General features: G+C 47.8%; 1 pseudogene; it reads left to right on the forward strand.

Annotated features, from left to right (window-relative positions):
- The first annotated feature begins 8,866 nt into the window (after window positions 1-8,866).
- The window catches only part of LOC121560571, a 62,221-nt pseudogene continuing 53,756 nt past the window's right edge, over window positions 8,867-17,331 (forward strand).

The raw sequence follows: 17,331 nt of genomic DNA on the forward strand, positions 1-17,331 counted from the left end.
GAATGTTTTGAAGCATTTTTACAGTGGTCAGAAACTTCTGAAAGTGTCATTAATTATGTTTTAACAGTACAATTTGACTGCCTGTTATGTATTGTCCATCGTTGTGACATAATGTCCTATGGTGTGAAGCCAATAGCCTAAATAAAAGGGAAAAAATTGTTGTCTTGGACGAAATGTAAAAATAATTGTTAAGCATGAGGCAGATAACGTTAGAATAATACACAAGTAAGATAATTGCTTTTTTATCAAGGTTTAGTGAAATTACTGTGAATCTTAACCCAAAATGTAATAGTGAGACACTTGGTTATCATCAAGAACATTTAATAAAAATAATCATCATCATTTTCTTGTCTATTTGGAAATCATTAAACCTTTACATTAACAATAATTGTAATGTCACACCAGAGGACAAATTCAAGGCAGTAATGCATGAAATACTTCATTAAATTTGATATAAACTCAATATTGAAGGTGGCCATATAACATTTAGAGTTGTTTAGACACAGTTTATTGTAACTATGCTATAGGTTTTAGAGGAAATTATTTTTTCACTTTTATTATGGGTATATGGCAACTACCCCTTTATAGTTGGCGGTATAATGAAGCAGTGTGTAGTTCTCCAGGCATGTATCATTGTAAATGTGCATAAGCAGTCACACACACAGACACTAGACGGTCAGAGCTGGGAGAAATTATGTCATAGCCTTGCGTGTACATGCATAATCAAACGATTTAAAACAGCCAATCATCAGCTGCGGTCCGGCTTTGTAAGAATAGCACAGCATAAACACCAAATACTTTGCTCAGCCACCCGTATGGGCACCCTCAATGGCGAGGGGTCCCTTCAAACTCAAACTTGATCAAACAGACAAACTTTAGTGAATTTTTTCTCCGCTTCATTTTGCACACAGGCCTGATTGGAGTCTGTTAGTAAATACATTATCCACTACCATAATAAGTGGTCTCCTAATTGCTCAGAGGTAGTCCCATAGAAACTCTTTCAGTTTGCCGACCAGTTACTGACAGTGCAGGCTGTGACAGATAGCCTACTTAATTGGCACAGCAGAGCTTTGATCTATACCGGATTAACCGAGGCCCGAAACTAGGGTTAGGCACTGTAACGATCCCTGCAGTCTGAGTCGGTTCCTGTCTGTGTACTAGTTTTTCTGCTCGGGATCTCCAGTTTCCCGAGGGTTCTGGAACGCTCCCTGCCTGGTTGCCGGGCAACGTTGCTAGGCGGGAGATCTCCCGATTAACCGCACCTGCATCTCATCAGCAATCTGCACACCTGGTCCTGATCATCACCCTTCTTAAGCCCTGACCTGACATCCATTCCCTGCCGGATCGTTAGCCATGAACAGTATGTTTGTCCGTGTATCAGCCTTGGAACTTCTAGCGTTAGTTTTGTTGTTTTGCACCTTTTTGACTTGCTGTATACTTACCTCCGTTTTGTTCTATCTGCAGTCACTCACCCGGAACCTTCACCCAACCTCTGCCTGATGGTCGGCGGCTGCCGAGCCATTACTGGACCTACCACTGCACCCTCAACAACCCATCCACGCCACCCGCTCTGTTCCCTGGATTATTCAGCCTCACTGCGTGGATCTATTAAATAAACACTCACCTTTGTTTCAAATTACCTTGTCCTGGTCTGCTTCTGGGTTCTGGCTTAGTAAACCGTGACAGAACGATCCGGCCCGTAATGAACCCAGCGGACCTGGACTCTGTTCGCCATGCCATTTCCCATCAGGAGAAGATGTTGGGCCATCATAGCACGGAGCTACAGGAGATCGCGTTGGCAGTTCGGAACCTTTCTACCGGTCTGACGGAGGTCCAGAACCAGCGCAAGTTTCCGGTGGAGGATCCACTACCGGTTTCACCCATCTCGCCTGCCGCTTCTGGAGCTGTGTCCTTCCGTGAGCCCAAGGTTCCGACGCCGGATAAATATGAGGGGGAGCTGGGAAGATGCCGTTCTTTCCTTATGCAGTGTGGGTTAGTGTTCGATCTACAGCCCTACTCTTATGCCACAGACAAGGCTAGGATAGCCTTTGTGATTGAGTTGCTGCGTGGTCGAGCGCTGGAGTGGGCTTCAGCCGTTTGGGAACGACAGGACCCCTGCATGGCTTCATACCAGGGGTTCACGGCCGAGATGAGGAAGCTCTTCGACCATTCCGTCCGAGGGAGGGACGCAGCTAGGCGCCTGTTTTCGCTTCGCCAAGGAACTCGCAGCGTGGCCGACTTCGTGATCGAGTTCAAGACGTTGGCTGTGGAGAGTGGGTGGAATGAGGAGTCTCTGCAAGCGGCCTTTTACCAGGGTCTGTCGGAGCAGCTCAAGGATGAGTTGATCTCCTATCCGGAGCCTAGTGACCTGGACAGCTTGGTAGCCTTGTCTATTCGGGTGGATAATCGAGTCCGAGAGCGAAGGAGGGAGAAGCAATGGGTTCCGTCCAATCGATCAGCTTCTCAGGTTCCAGTCGGGTCGGGGATTGGACCAGAATACGTCGATCATCGTCCACCACACAGGATTAGTGGAGAGGTCCTGTCTCCCGATTCTGAACCAATGCAAGTAGGGCGGCACGGGTTAACCAAGGAGGAACGCCAACTCAGACGTAGGACTAACTGTTGCCTCTACTGTGGTGGTTCGGGACATTACCTCGCCACCTGTTCCCGGCGGTCGTCAAACTGCGCGGCTCGCTAAAGTTGGGAGGACTTTTAGCGAGCCAGTTTCGACCTCTCAATACCTCTGTCAGACCCCGTTTCCCGGCTACCCTTATGAACAGGAATCAGAGCTTAGCGATTAACGCTTTTATCGATTCAGGTGCCGATGGAAGCTTTCTTGATGCCGAGTTGGTGGAACAGCTGGGGCTTTCCAAGGAGCAATTGCCGGAAGCCATTGAAGCGACCACTCTGAACGGCAGTAGTCTGGCACGTATCACGATGAGGACTGAACCGGTTAAGATGCTGTTGTCGGGGAATCATTCGGAGATGATTTCATTCTTCATTCTGCCGTCTTCCCATGTTCCTCTGGTCCTTGGATACCCCTGGCTGAAGGAACACAATCCCACGTTCGATTGGGTGACGGGCAAGGTAACGAGTTGGAGCCTTGATTGTCATGCTAACTGTCTCAAGACTGCCTGTCCCCATTCGGTTCCCAGTCAGGTGATTGAGGCTAAACCCCCAGATTTGTCCCTGGTTCCCGAGACATATCACGATTTGGGGAAAGTGTTCAGTAAGCAGAAGGCTCTGTCACTCCCTCCCCACCGACCATATGATTGTGCCATCAACCTGTTCCCTGGAGCTGTCTACCCCAAGGGGAAGGTTATACAGTATCTCCCGACCTGAACGTGAGGCTTTGGAGACCTACATCAAGGAGTCCCTAGCTGCTGGTCTCGTTCGTCCCTCGTCATCACCCCTGGGGGCAGGATTCTTCTTTGTGGGTAAGAAGGATGGCTCTCTTCGACCGTGTATTGATTATCGGGGGTTGAATGACATCACGGTCAAGAACAAGTATCCCCTGCCCTTGATGAGTTCTGCCTTCGACTCCTTACAGGGTGCTACGGTGTTCACCAAGCTAGACCTACGCAATGCGTATCACATGGTCCGGATCAGAGAGGGGGACGAGTGGTTGACGGGTTTCAATACACCGATGGGTCACCGAGTATCAGGTGATGCCGTTTGGACTGACCAATGCTCCAGCGGTATTCCAGAGTATGGTGAACGACGTCCTGAGAGATATGATCGGTCTCTTTGTGTTTGTTTACCTGGATGACATTCTGATCTTCTCGAAGGAACCTTCCGACCACGTCCAGCATGTCCGGCAGGTTCTGCAGCGATTGTTGGAGAATCGCCTGTTCGTGAAGGCCGAGAAGTGCGAGTTTCACGCCCACACGACATCCTTCCTCGGGTACATCATCTCCAGGGGAGAGATTAGGATGGACCAGGAGAAGGTTAGAGTGGTTCTGGAATGGGCCCAGCCCGGTACGAGATTGCAGCTCCAGAGATTTTTGGGGGTTTGCGAATTTCTACCGCAGATTCATCCGGGATTACAGCCGTGTGGCCGCTCCGTTAACTGCCTTGACTTCCAGTATCAGGACCTTCAAGTGGAATCCGGAGGCGGATCGAGCGTTTCTGGATTTGAAGAGGCGATTCACCAACGCACCGATTCTCTCTCAACCGGACACGGCCCGTCAGTTCGGTCGTTGAAGTGGGCCGCGTCTGATGTGGGAGTTGGCGCCATCCTGTCGCAGCGATGCTCCACGGACAGTAAACTCCATCCCTGCGCCTACTACTCTCGTCGCCTTTCGCCTGCGGAGAGGAACTACGATGTGGGTAACCGGGAGCTTCTCGCGGTGAAACTTGCCTTGGAGGAGTGGCGCCACTGGTTGGAGGGGGGCGGAGCAACCGTTTATTGTCTGGACTGACCACAAGAATCTTGCTTACGTGCAATCGGCTAGACGTCTCAACTCCCGTCAGGCCAGGTGGGCGTTGTTTTTCGGACGATTCAATTTTTTCCCTGACGTTCCGACCTGGATCTAAGAACGGCAAGGCGGACGCCTTGTCCCGGATGTTCTCCAAGACGGAAGAGAGTGGGTCCAAGACCGAGACAATTCTCCCCCGGAACTGCGTCGTGGGAGCAGTTATGTGGAAGATTGAGGAGGAGGTGATGGCGGCCCTTCGGACGCAGCCCGGTCCCGTAACGGTCCACCCGGTCGGTTGTTTGTGCCTGAGTCGGTTCGTCCTGCTGTCCTCAAATGGTCCCACGCCAGCAAGATGGCTTGTCACCCTGGCGTGGCTCGGACGATGGCGTTTCTTCGCAGAGCGTTTTTGGTGGCCTGCCATGGCCGAGGATACTCTGGGTTTTGTTGCTGCCTGTCCAGTGTGTGCGCAGAATAAGAGTACCAATCGGCCCAGCTCTGGACTACTTCACCCCTTCCTATTCCCCGGCGACCATGGTCGCATCTGGCCCTGGACTTTGTCACTGGGTTGCCCTCTTCTGAGGGGAACACGGTCGTTCTGACTATCGTGGACAGATTCAGCAAGTTCGCCCACTTTGTGCCAATTGCCAAGCTTCCCTCTGCCTCGGAGACGTCCGAGATCCTGGTTAGGGAGGTTTTCAGGGTCCACGGTTTGCCCAGTGATATCGTTTCCGACCGTGGTCCCTCAGTTTACCTCTGCTGTCTGGAAGTCCTTCTGTTTGGCCATTGGAGCTACAGTCAGTCTCACATCTGGTTTTCACCCCCAATCTAATGGTCAGGCGGAGAGAGCCAACCAGAAGATGGAATCCACGCTACGCTGCCTTGTCTCCTCCAACCCCACCTCCTGGGTCTCTCAGTTGCCTTGGGTTGAGTATGCCCACAATACTCTCCCTACATCTGCCACTGGGATGTCTCCCTTCCAGTGCCTGTATGGCTACCAACCTCCCTTGTTCCCTTCTCAGGAGAAGGAGCTCTCAGTGCCCTCTGTTCAGGCCCATATTCGTCGTTGCCACCGGACCTGGCATCGGGCCAGAAAGGCACTCCTTAGAGTTTCGGACCGGTATCAGCTCCAGGCGAATCGTCGCCGGATCCCCGCTCCCACCTATACCATCGGAGATAGGGTCTGGTTGGCCACACGGGGATCTTCCTTTACGGACTGAGTCTAGGAAGTTGTCACCGAAGTTCATTGGTCCGTTTGTGGTGGAGAAGGTGATCAATCCGGTTGCGGTTCGACTCAAACTACCGAGAACGCTCAGAGTCCATCCCACCTTTCATGTCTCCTGCCTCAAGCCTGTTCTCCTCAGTCCTCTGTTGCCTCCTCCGCCTCCTCCTCCTCCTCCTCTGATGATCGGAGGTGGTCCTGCCTACACGGTGCGACGCATCATGGATTCCAGACGGCGGGGCCGGGGTTTCCAGTATCTCGTGGACTGGGAGGGGTATGGTCCTGAAGAGAGGAGTTGGATTCCGCGGCGACAGATCCTAGATGCTGACCTCATTCGTGACTTCTACCGCCTCCATCCTGGCGCTCCGGGGAGTCCGCCCGGTGGCGTTCGTCGGAGGGGGGGTACTGTAACGATCCCTGCAGTCTGAGTCGGTTCCTGTCTGTGTACTAGTTTTTCTGCTCGGGATCTCCAGTTTCCCGAGGGTTCTGGAACGCTCCCTGCCTGGTTGCCGGGCAACGTTGCTAGGCGGGAGATCTCCCGATTAACCGCACCTGCATCTCATCAGCAATCTGCACACCTGGTCCTGATCATCACCCTTCTTAAGCCCTGACCTGACATCCATTCCCTGCCGGATCGTTAGCCATGAACAGTATGTTTGTCCGTGTATCAGCCTTGGAACTTCTAGCGTTAGTTTTGTTGTTTTGCACCTTTTTGACTTGCTGTATACTTACCTCCGTTTTGTTCTATCTGCAGTCACTCACCCGGAACCTTCACCCAACCTCTGCCTGATGGTCGGCGGCTGCCGAGCCATTACTGGACCTACCACTGCACCCTCAACAACCCATCCACGCCACCCGCTCTGTTCCCTGGATTATTCAGCCTCACTCGTGGATCTATTAAATAAACACTCACCTTTGTTTCAAATTACCTTGTCCTGGTCTGCTTCTGGGTTCTGGCTTAGTAAACCGTGACAGGCACATTCATTGGCGATTTTAGCATGTTAATCTTGGTGGGGCAAACAAACAAAAAAATGTACGCATGCCAGCAAAGCCACTACACAACACATTAATTGCACTATAACGGTGACAAATGGTGCCCACAAACTGCCTACATAAAGCTGTCCCAACAGCAGAGTTTTCGTTCCAGCACCATGGAGTGAATCATTACATTTTACATTTGAGTCATTTAGCAGACGCTCTTATCCAGAGCGACTTACAGCTAGTGAGTGCATAAATGTTTCATACTGGCCCCCCGTGGGAATCAAACCCACAACCCTGGCGTTGCAAGCGCCATGCTCTACCAACTGAGCTACAGAAGGGTATTAGTGGACCTTACCACTGCTACACCTCAGCTGAGCCTTGTCTGGCAGTGAAACAGTTAATTCAGCCTCATTTACTGCCTTTTTAAAAAACATATCCGATGAGTGGATAAGAAGCAATCCGTAATTTCGATTAAGACATTAATGAGAGAGCTAAGACGGACGTAGTCAATATAACTATTTGTTCAGTACTTTTAAAATGTACAGCGACAGAATTCAGAACATGGGCCATTCTTACAGTATTCTCCCTGTACACCAAGTCAGAACCATAGGATAAAGTTATGAGCGGGAAAGGGACCAAATTGGGTGAGGCACATGGGCTACTAACAGCTTACTACACAACAAACACTTAGTATTATGTTCTTAGCTACAGTATACATATCTTCCTGGCATATTACAAAATGTATGCAGCAGCATACAAGACCTTGTTGTGCTCACTTGAACAGGAAGGTGGCGCAGCGGTCCTTCTTGTGGACAAATTTTGTCATCAATCTTTGTCATCAAAGCCTGGCATTCTCTGGATTTATGGTGCTTTCAAGACGACTGGGAACTCTGAAAAAAACAAGGTTGAATCATGACGCCAGTGATCTTCAGGTCAGAGCTCTAGAAAGAGGTACGAGTTCCCAACTTGGAATTCCGAGTTGGATGACCGTTCAAAGCATATTTTCCCAGTCGGAGCTCGTTTTTTTCAGAGTTCCCATTTGTCTTGAACCCACTAAAGTCTGACATTTCCCAGTTCCGAGTTTCCAGTTGTTTTGAAGGCGGCAGAAGTCATGCTGGATTGACAGCATGGCCAATTTATTCAAACTTTTCTGACCCATGTTGTTGCTTGTGAATGTTTATCCTTTTAAGCTTGGAAAAAAGACCCTTAAACCCAGACTTGGACCACACACCCACTCCACTGAATAGCAGGCTAGTGATTGATTTGCAACACTTGCAGTTAGCCACTGATTCCTTCCAAACCACTCATATGTTCAATGGCCGATGCGCACCAATACGTTTTATCTATAATTTCTCTTCACATGACAAGGGTTGAAAAGGATTTGCCAGTAGATTGTCGACGTGATTCATGATGATGACTGCTTGTCTAGCTTGCTAGTTAAGATTTTGAAAGTATGATGTTGACATGATCAGTCCAATCAAAGCTACGGTAGATATAATGTGATTTGACGTCATTTTATCTGTGGCCAATGACCTTGACCTTGGATGGGCACTTCTAATGTAAATCTATGTCAGCACCCAAGGGGCTTGAACTTTCTAGCTCTCCCTGTAGATTTTGCGGTGTGGTAGTGTCCCAATGAGTGACAGAACACTGAACTAGAGAACATTACCAACCCCTACGCTCTGTATTTTCCACTGGCTGCCCCACCACCACAGAAAGCACTGAGCTAGGCTGAAACACCTGCATTTTGGAGCTGCCTTACTCAAGAAAACAAAAAAGAGACCCACCTGTCCTGAATGACAGGTCGCCACTGGGCACATTATTCTATTACAGAGTCGAGTTGAATTACACAATATCTAATTTCATGGTCAAATAGGCGAGATAAGTGATTTGAAAAGAGGTTCAATATGCCAATTTTTTATAGGCTATCAAAAGTCTGCTCATGCAGTTACACTTTTCTACAAAGGTAATTAAAACAGTATCAGTTTAATCAATACCTACATAGTCCTTGGTTTAATGGCTCTGTGAGGTGGTGAGAGACGGAAAGGAGAGGACAGGCATTCCAGCAACGATGAGAACCCATGGGAACCGTCCACGGGTGCGAGCGCACAGACCGCGTGCACAAGAAACGAGAAGACTGATATCCCCTGCCTGAGGACACACCCCCCTCGCGCACATTCACTCACTTTCTCCCCCCCCCACCACCCCAACACACACAGCCTATTGTCACTGGCTGGCATCCCTTTTCGCTGAGTTCTTTCCCACAGCCGATACGCACGGTTCCTTGCCCAGGACCTGGGTGATTCGGATCGGTTAGCCCTGAGCGAAAGTAACCACACGGGGTTGGAAAGCCTACGGAAAGAGTGAGGGACGCAGCATGCAGTGGATAAACAAGAGAGAGTAGAGTCTGGACTTGTAGAGAGGGAGATCCTACTTCATTTGGGTATCAATTTGAGTCCTTTGCGCAAAGAAGGAAAGGGTGTATGTGTATAGTTTGAAGGGCGAGTGCGTTGCGCAGAGGGAGAGTGTACTTGGGATGAGAGCTCAAGTCAGGGAGCCAGCAGGTCTGACATTCAAAGCCTTAACGGCAGGTGGAGGGAAGATCGACCTGGTGGAGTGAGTGTTTTTTTTTTTTTATTCTGTGGAAAGACCCACTCTGGAAACTGCACCACGAGAGGGAGAAGCCGGGGAGAGGGGTCGAGGAGGGGCGGGCAGGCAGGAGGAACTCCGCAAGGGGAACAATGCAAGTAAGGCAATAATGCATTCGCTCAAGCCTAGTACGACACGATGAACTGGCGCTCAAAGACAGCTGAGAAAGGGTTATAGAGAAGAGGGGACACCGCGTCGTTTTTAAGTCCTCGATCCTGTGACGTTGAGATGGAGAGAGAAAGAGCGCACGGACGAAAGCCGGTTGATTGCTGCAGAGGAGGCGCGAGGATCAGCCCCAGGACAGAGATGTTGAAAGATCGGCGCCGGGGACAGCAGTGGACGGTGATTTTTCTCGTCGCCCTCTCTCTGCAACCGCAGGTAAACCGCACCGATTAAACGCTATTTTCGGCCGTTGTTAACCCTGCCCTGACTTTTACAGTCGGTGTTTTCTTCCCACAGAGTAAATAATGGTGCACACATTCTACTTCCCTGTTTATCTTGTCAATATGTCACCCCTTGCTCCTAATGGCGCTGTGCCCACCTGTTGTCGTGCGTCTTAATTGTCGCGTGTCACCCACTTGTTGCTCCATGGGCGTGTCCTTTCTTCTGTAGGCTACAGGAGAAAACCTTCACGTCTTTACCAAGCATGGTCTTTAGTTACACCAATGTTTGTTATTGGGATTCTAAGCCTATTACACTGTATTTTTTTATTCTTTCCCGTTGAAAAGGGCTAGACGGCCCATCCATGAAGTGTATTGTTTGAACCAGAACTGCAGAGGGAAATACAATACAGTCTCCTGTAGGCTATAATGGAGTAAAAATAAATACTTTATGGGAAATAACAAGCTAAATGTTATGGTGTCTGTGGATGGAGTAAGGCTGTCTTCTATGTGTTTACTACTACACCCACAGGTCAACCTCAGATTATGTTTACTTACAAGGTGAGAGGGAATTCAAGGGAATTGTTCGTCAGTCTGTCCCTGTGTGTGTGTTTGCGCGCGCGCGTCTATTCATGTATTTCACAGTCAGTGGCTCCCTGCCTCACACCTTCCCATGAATGCAGTCCATCCTCTTTCTACAGCAGGGGTACTCAACTACTATTTGAGAAGGTCTAGTGACACACATTTCCTAGTTGGCAAAGGTCCGGATGGATATTGTCCTTTATCGGCGCTGTGGTACAGCGTAGTAACAAACATAGTCGTCTACGACTTAGGAAACATGTTGTTATATAAAATGTTCATTAAATACATTAAATGAGACTAAGAATTTGAATTAATTTCAACTTCTTTCGTATGTAAACACGTGTAACATTGCATCAACATTGCTGAAGAACAAAAGTGGTTGCATAACTGTCTATGCAAAAAGTGCACTGTGAACCACTGTACATGGGCCTTCAATTAAAAAAAAAATAAAAAATAAAAAAATAAAGTGCATGTTTTCTGGAGAACAAAGGAGAGTTGAACACAAATAATAATCTGAATGCACAGAATGTCACTGTGGGCCATGCAATATTCATGTATAAATCACTCTGGGCCTTGCCCTGCATTAATGAGAGAAATTACACTTTCTGTCTCCTGCCAATGCTTTGAACTTTGCCACAAATGGTGTGAGAGCAACTCTGAGACACTGGTGCAGGTGTTCATTGGTGAGCCTGGTGCCGTATTTGTTTTTAATAAAGTTCATTGTGGAGAAGGCTGATTCACAGCTGTATGTGGAGCCAAACGTGGTCAGGATGTCTAGTGGCAGTTTCTTGAGAACAGAGACATCAGCTACAGGCACCATCTTTCCCCAGAAAGTGACAAGGTCACAATCACCAGCCTGCTCCTTCTAAGCCACATTTCCTTCCCTGAGCTCATCTTTTTGTTTAGCTTCAAGCAAGGTGTCAGCAACTTCACACATGCATTATTTTCCCATCTCAGCGTCTGAATTGTTTTTTGTTGTGTTTTCCCAAAACCCAAGCTATCCTCAGTGAACACTCATTGCACGTTGTTGGGCTGTCAGGGAATTGCCAAGGACTTTCGTGGACCTCTCATATTGGGATTTGAGTTGGTTAATCTTGTTTGTTCTCACCCCTGTGTTCAGAGGATATGTCTGATCGAATTTACTATGCCTGGTGTCATAATGGCGCTTAACATTGGCACTTTTCACGATAGCTACGGACTCACTGAATATCAGGCACATTGGTTTTGTGCTAGTTGTGAGGAGACTGAATAAATACTGTTCCGTCCACTCGTCTTTGTATATACGGTTTTCAGAGTCTTTTTTTTTTTAAACAAGCCATATTAACACAGATACTGGTAACTAAACTCCTTCTATCTGTGATATTTACAGTTGAACCGCGGTCAAATCTTTCTGTTTCTTTCTTTCTGCCTGCTTGTCCCAAGGTTCCCCTAAGGATATTTGGATTAATGTGATTGGGTAACACGCGGCCTCTTTTATTTGCATATAACCACACGATTGGATTAGACAGGGCACTGGTAGAGGTGGGCGTTGCTTCGAGAGAGAGCGAGAAAGAGAGGTTGCTGAGTTAAAGAGCCCGGTTGATTTTTTAAAAACAGTCTAAAAATAATATATTGACTTTTATATAACAAAATGTGATGTTGTCCGATCCGGATTGACCCTTCTCTGGGTCCGGACCCGGACCGTGGTCCGCCAATTGAGTTTGGCTGCTCTACAGTATGTAAAAGCTCTGCAGATGACCAGGAATAGTCCAGCATAGTATAGGCTACCTTATAAATGAAATCACATTTTATTTGTCACATGCACCCCAATACAACAGGTGTAGACCTAACCGTGAAATGCTTACTTACAAGCCCTTAACCAACAATGCAGTTCAAGAAATAGAGTTAAGAAAATATTTACTAAATAAACTAAAGTACAAAATAAAATAAATAGTAACACAATAAAATAACAATAACGAGGCTATATACATGGGGTACCCGTATCGAGTCAATGTGCGGGGGTACAGGTTAGTCGAGGTAATTTGTACATGTAGGTAGGGGTAAAGTGACTATGCATTGATAATAATAAACAGCGAGTAGCAGCAGTGTAAAAACAAAGGGGGGTCAATGTAAATAGTCCGGGTGGCCATTTTATTAATTGTTCAGCATTCTTATGGTAGAAGCTGTTAAGGAGCCTTTTGGACCTAGACTTGGCGCTCCAGTACCGCTTGCTGTGCAGTAGCAGAGAGTACAGTCTATGACTTGGGTGACTGGAGTCTTTGACAATTTTTTCGGCCTTTCTCTGACACTGCCTAGTGTGTGTGTGTGTGTGTGTGTGTGTGTGTGTGTGGGTGTGTGTGTGGACTAATGGACTGGGGTGTGTGTGTTGGGCCAGCGGCCACAGCCATGTAGCACTGGGGCGTTTGAATGTACAGAAAGATCCACATGGATCCACTGCACCCAGCTCTGAAGCTTTTCACGAAAATAACACTGCCTTCCCCTACTGCAGTACGATGCAGGCCTTGCTACTGTGCTGTGGGACATTTATAATGTAGGAGGAGAGCAGTGGAGTTGATTTACTGCATCAATTTAAGCATTGAAGATACTATAACATGTAACAGTAGTGTAACATTTAACAACAGCATTACTCAGGTCTGGGGATGTGTCAGATTCAGTGCACTGCAGATAAGAGCATTCAGGATGATTTATTAATGTGGTTTGATACAGTGTATAATGTTGTCCTGATATTACACTGTTATTACAGGATAGTGCCATATTTAACAGTGTTAAAAGGCAAGTGTTTAACAATAGTGTTAGTCAGTGTACATATCCAACCGTGTTAATCCAGTGGTCAGGTTGTGGTCCTGGTCTCGCCCTGTTTTGGGGTTAAATGGGTACTTCATGACCGCAGCTCTCCATGGTGATGGTCGAGGCTGAGCGCTCAGAGCGGTCAGATGGAGCGCTGAAACGCAGGTATGCCCGGAATGGCTGAGAGAGGGGGGGAAAGAGGAGAGGAAGAAAGGAGGATGCGGAGTGATGATTGGGCCTGTATCTCCACAGGTCGTTTGATGTAGGAGAGCCCTCTAGCCCAGGGGCAGGGGCAGGTGAGGGACAGAATGCCACGAAATAAAAATGGGCTGACTTAACAGCTATTCTTCTAACTGGCTTTGCTCTTTCTAAGTTGTCTTTAGTCAGGTTGTGTGTACCAGGACTATTACACCACTATTCTTTGTCGCATCATTTCATTGATTGTGACGTGTGTGTGTGTGTGTGTGTGTGTGTGTGTGACTTGTGTGTGTGTGACTTGTGTGTATGTGACGTGTGTGTATGTGATGTGTGTGTGTGTGTGTGTGTGACGTGTGTGTATGGTTTGTGCTTTTATAGTCGTTGGAAATCATAACAATTATTTCCTTGCTATGCAACACACCAACACACCTGTCTCTCTGGGGGGCTTGTTAGCTCTACCAGTGTGTCTGTGCCCTTCTGCATCCAGCTGAGGAGAAAATGCTTTATACGCTCTGGGAGGAGGGAGAGACAGAGAAACAGAGAGAGACAGAGAGAGGGAGAGGGAGAAGGAGAGATTCTGGTACAGAGAGGAGGAGAGAAGGCAAGAGTTACAGCCTGTTCCCAGATAGAGAAAGAAGGGAGGAGGAGGAGTGAGAAACTGTGGCCAGATTCCCAGTGTCTAAGTCCCCCTGGGGAGAGAGGGAGAGAAAAGAAGGGAGGGTTACTGATACAGATGAGGAAAGAAAGAAAGGAGCTAGATGGAGAGGTGTAGGAAGTGCGTGACACAGAGGAGGGGAGAGGTAAAAGAGGAAGACAAAGACGGCGAGGGAGAAGGGTAAATAAGCGGGGAGGGAAAGATGAAGACAGATAGAGAGAGAGAGAGAGAGAGAGAGAGGAATTGCTGGAGTGGGTGGCGTATCTCTCCATTTGGATGAGGGATTTTAATTTTCTTCCGCTGTGGGGATGAAGTGGTGTGAATCAACGTTTCCTTTCTCAATCGCCCACTCTTTCTACCTCTTAGAATAGGATGACGGTAGTCTGGTAACCCTAATGAAGCAAATGATACAGCGAGAGAGTGAGGGATGGCATGCTATCCATAGATTCCCATTGCTGGAAAGCACTGGGATGAAATACGATTCTCCACCCATTGAGCAGGAGTATTCATCACATTCATTAACGTTTTTTCAACAAATATGACATCGGGAACCAGACCTTTTTTATTCCCATAGATTCACCCTCTCTTTGGGTGGTGTGTATTATTCCCTGTGTGTGTGTATGTGTGTGTATGTGTGTGTATGTGTGCGTGCGTGTATGAGTTCTACCTCATCCTAACTCTCCTGTCTCCCTCTCTCTCCAGGCTGTGTGTGCAGTGGGAATGTTTGAGCTGCAGATCCGTCACTTCCAGAACCCCCATGGTGTGCTGCAGAGTGGGGAGTGCTGTGACCTCGAGGACACAGGGGAAGCAGCACTGCTCTCTCACGGACCAGTGTGACACCTTCTTCAGGGCCTGCCTCAAGGAATACCAGGCCCGGGTCATCCCCACTGGAGCCTGCACCTTCGGTGTGGGCAGCACCACCGTCCTGGGGGGCAACACCCAATCCCTCCGTCATCAAGGGCACGACAGAGGAGGAGCAGGTGATGGCACTACAGGACACATTGTCATTCCCTTCAAATACGCCTGGCCGGTGAGTACAGAAGTGTAGCTACAATGTGGTTACCATGGTAACATGATACAGTTCAAGTAGGTACACACTCACAGGGACCTGTGACAGTGTTGACACTAGCCCTTAGCGTTCAGTCAAGCGGCTTTGCTACTATTTGCACAAACTAGTAGCAGTTTTCTACTTGTCTAAACATGGGCATTGGATGCTGAGATAATACTCTTTCTCTCCGTCCTCTCACTTCCTCTCTCTCCTCCTAAACTCTTCCCTGTTGTGTTGTTGCATCATTAAGGTCTCTGATATCGCTCCTCTCTGTCTGACTTCGTGTATTGACTTTTCTGTGTCTGTATCAGACATGGAGTCCAGGCTGGTGGCTATGACTCTTCATTAAAGAGCAGGCCTATTAATCGCACATTAGACTCATCGATAATCCAATTCTATCTCTCTCCTCTTCAATCCTCCATCCCCCTCTCCTGACCCAAACAAAACAGAAACAACAAATAAAAGTGAAGAGGAATTTTGATGCCTTGAGGTTGAGTGGAGGACTTGATGGGGGATAGAAAAGCCCTCTGACCAAAGACTGTCCAAGTCAGTTGGTTCTAGCTCACAGAGTTTGTGTATTGCTGCTGCTCACAAATATGTTGTTTTATTTGCCTGTTACTAAGCCCTGAGATGTTCGCTAGGGGGGTGAGGGAGGGCGGGCATGCATCTGGAGGGGGATGAAAGCTTTTAGCTGGTGGAAGAGAGGGACACTAATGTTCTCAATGAGCAGAGTTCATCCCTCCATTTCCATCCTTTTACTCCTTCCATCCCTCCATCAGCGCCCATTAGAAGTAGTTCCCTGGCTTTTTACTGTAATTACTGTCTGTTTGTTTCCGAGTCATTTCGGGGCCAGAGCCACAGCGACTAGAATCCCTTTTAAAGGACTTGGCACACGTGGGACCACTGCTCCCAATTGTCTTCCTTCCAGAGATCGGAACAGTTGTTTGTTTCTTTGTTTACTGTCTCAATGAGAGCATTCTATTTCTTATTATGGTCTGGAATGCTTCATTTCTGACCTCTCCGTGAGGTTGAATGGTTATTCATAATGAAAGTATTATAATAATGGCCAATGAGAGCTGAGAATGTGGTTGTAATTATATTCATATTGCCTAGTAATACTATTTTTAATATTGTGCAAAGCCCTGGTGGAGATTTAGAGGCGGACTGGGAATAAGTCTGGTCATGCTCACCAGCCTGGCCTGGTATTGGAGTGCACAGGTCTGTGTATCCTAGCTTCAGGCATCTGCGTTTATTTAACTCACATTGATCGCTATCTGTCCATTCACCTGTGGAAGTGTTTGTCTCACTAAGGTCATTATCTGTGTGTTTGTGTTTGTGTGTTAAAAAAAAAAAAACACTGTCATTGTCTCTCCTCCATGTTGGGGAGGTGTGTGAGTGGCAGGTGTGAGTGTGAGAAATTTCTACGGAAGAAAGTCTATCTGGATCAGTTTCAGGGCCATGGGGCGGGCTGGGCTGCAGTGGAGAGGAGAGGGACACACAGAGGCAGCATGAATGCATTTCTATGGGGAGAGCTGCGGTTGAATGACTCACATTATCTGGCCGTCCCTGGGAGGTAGGGGGGAGGCCGGGGAAATAGGGGGGAGACGAGGGGAGGCTCAGGCAGTATTCTGATCCCTCTGCCCCAGGTGAGGGGATGAACAGGTGAGCACAGTCATTATGAGGAAAGGTGAGCTCCCTTTATCCTTCGCCCTCGCTCTTTCTCTCCACTAATCTATTCAGGGAAATGAGGGTGTGCGTGTGCATGTGTGTGTGTGCACACGTTTGTATTTGCTTGTGTTTTGGGTGTGAATAATCTGCATGTGTGTGTGTGTGTTTTTGTGAATGTGTATTATATTTCCCCATTGGCTCCCAGCCCGTCACTGTCTGATCATATGGACTGAAGGATTTGGCTGCAGTTTGACCCCAAGTCCAGGGACAGCTAGTGGCCTGGTCTGGGATGTTTTAGCTAAGGCGTTTCCGTTGAGATATAAAATATCAAAGCATTTAGAACCGTGAGGTCATTTCTCAAGTCTCACAGTCTCCTGTTGTTTCCACTCTCATATCTGATTGGCGGAAGGGGGGACTATGGGGATTGTCTTTTTTTGTCTATGTGGCAGAGGAAACTTACACAGTTTATGAATGAATGGATGGAGTGAATAGGTGGTGCACCAGAAGGAGTAGCCAGGTAGCACTTAGACAAAGGTGCATTGTAATCTCTCTAAAGTCTTGTTCCTCTCAAAGATCAGAATCCTATAGCATCACTACTCTAGATCTGCTGTGCTTAGCTTGAACTTCCGGGCTCCCATTGACATCAATGTACAGTATGATTTACACTAAACTGTTTAAGTGTCCTGCTTTGCTTTCTCCTCTAACAACGTTTTCCATCGTGCTGTTGTTGCCTTGGGATAGCTTCA

The sequence above is a fragment of the Coregonus clupeaformis genome, chromosome 5, assembly GCF_020615455.1.
Source record: "Coregonus clupeaformis isolate EN_2021a chromosome 5, ASM2061545v1, whole genome shotgun sequence".
Classification (NCBI taxonomy): Eukaryota; Metazoa; Chordata; class Actinopteri; order Salmoniformes; family Salmonidae; genus Coregonus; species Coregonus clupeaformis.